The sequence below is a fragment of the Triticum aestivum genome, chromosome 4B (assembly GCF_018294505.1).
Source record: "Triticum aestivum cultivar Chinese Spring chromosome 4B, IWGSC CS RefSeq v2.1, whole genome shotgun sequence".
Lineage (NCBI taxonomy): Eukaryota > Viridiplantae > Streptophyta > Magnoliopsida > Poales > Poaceae > Triticum > Triticum aestivum.
Window position 1 is genome coordinate 102,297,457 of NC_057804.1, and position 2,500 is coordinate 102,299,956.

Here is a 2,500-nt window from a genome sequence, read left to right on the forward strand (position 1 = left end):
GTAGCGATTATGCGGACAGTAGAAAGCATATGTCCTTAATGCACCGCTTAGTGTGCTGAACCCCAATCGTCGTCTGTGGATGTTGCGAACATCAGACATACATGTTTTGATAACTACGTGATAGTTCAGTTAAACGGTTTAGAGTTGAGGCACCAAAGATGTTTTTCGAAACGTCGCGGAACATATGAGATGTTTCGAGGGCTGAAATTGGGATTTCAGGCTCGTGCCCACGTCAAGAGGTATAAGACCTCCGACAATTTTCTTAGCCTGCAAACTAACGGAGAAAAGCTCAATCGTTGAGATTGTGCTCAGATTGTCTGAGTGCAACAATCACTTGAATCGAGTGGGAGTTGATCTTCCAGATGAGATAGTGATGTTTCTCCAAAGTCATTGCCACCAAGCTGCTAGAGCTTCGTGATGAACTATAACATATCAGGGATAGATGATCCTTGAGGTATTCACGATGTTTGACACCGCGAAAGTAGAAATCAAGAAGGAGCATCAATTGTTGATGGTTGGTGAAACCACTAGTTTCAAGAAGGGCAAGGGCAAGAAGGGACACTTCATGAAACGGCAAATCAGTTGCTGCTCCAATGAAGAAACCCAAGGTTGAACCCGAACACGAGACTAAGTGCTTCTGTAATAAGGGGAACAGCCACTGGAGCAGAATTACCCTAGATACTTGGTAGATAAGAAGGCTGGCAAGGTCGATAGAAGTATATTGGATATACATTATGTTAATGTGTACTTTACTAGTACTCCTAGTAGCACCAGGGTATTAGATACCGGTTCGGTTGCTAAGTGTTAGTAACTCAAAATAAAAGCTACGGAATAAACGGAGACTAGCTAAAGGTGAGCTAATGATATGTATTGGAACTGTTTCCAAGGTTGATGTGATCAAGCATCGCACGCTCCCTCTATCATCGAGATTTGGTGTTTGCGTTGAGCATAGACATGATTGGACTATGTCTATCGCAATACGGTTATTCATTTAAGGAGAATAATGGTTACTCTATTTATTTGAATAATACCTTCAATGGTCTTGCACCTAAAAGAATGGTTTATTGAATCTCGATCGTAGTGATACACATTTTCATGCCAAAATTATAAGATAGTAATGATAGTACCACTTACTTGTGGCACTGCCATGTAAGTCATATTGGTATAAAACGCATGAAGAAGCTCCATGTTGATGGATCTTTGGACTCACTCATTTTTGAAAAGTTTGAGACATGCGAACCATGTCTATTGGTGCATACGCATGAAGAAACTCCATGCAGATGGATCGTTTAGACTCACTTGATTTTGAATCACTTGAGATATGCAAATCATACCACATGGACAAGATGACTGAAAAGCCTCGGTTTCAGTAAGATGGAACTAGATAGCAACTTGTTGGAAGTAACACATTTTGATGTGTGCAGTCCAATGAGTGCTGAGGCATGCAGTGAATATCGTTATGTTCTTACTTCACAGATGATTCGAGTAGATGTTGAGTATATTTACTTGATGAAACACAAGTCTGAATTATTGAATGGTTCAAGTAATTTCAGAGTGAAGTTTAAGATCTTCGTGACAAGAGGATAGAATGTCTATGATATGATCATAGAGATGAATATCTAAGCTACGAGTTTTGGCACACAATTAAGACATTGTGGAAATTGTTTCACAATTAATACCGCCTGGAACACCATAGTGTGAAGGTGTGTCCTAACATCATAGTAGCACCCTATTGGATATGGTGCGTACCTTGATGTCTCTTATCGAATTATCACTATCGTTCATGGGTTAGGCATTAGAGACAACCGCACTCACTTTAATAGGGTACCACGTAATTCCGTTGAGACGACACCGTTTGGAGAAACCTAAGTTGTCGTTTCTTAAAAGGTTTGGGGCTGCGACGCTTATGTGAAAAAGTTTCAGGTTGATAAGCTCGAACCCAAAGCGGATAAAATGCGTCTTCATAGGACACTCAAAATAGTTGGGTATACCTCCTAATTCAGATCCGGAAGCAATAGGGATTGTTTCTTGAATCGGGTCCTTTCTCGAGGAAAAGTTTGTCTCGAAGAATTGAGTAGGAGGATGGTGGAGACTTGATGAGGTTATTGAACCGTCACTTCAACTAGTGTGTAGCAGGGCATAGGAAGTTGTTCCTGTGGCACCTACAGCAATTGAAGTAGAAGCTTATGATAGTGATCATGAAGTTTTGGATCAAGTCACTACCGTACCTCGTAGGGTGACAAGGATGCGTACCACTTCAGAGTGGCACAGTAATCCTGTCTTGAAGGTCATGTTGCTAGACAACAATGAACCTACGAGCTATGGAGAAGTGATGGTGGGCCCAAATTCCGACAAATGGTTAGAAGCCATGAAATCCGAGATAGGATCCATGTATCATAACAAAGCATGGACTTTGGTGGACTTGCCCGATGATCGGCAAGCCATTGAAATAAATGGATCTTTAAGAAGAAGACGGACGTGGACGGTAATGTCACCGTCT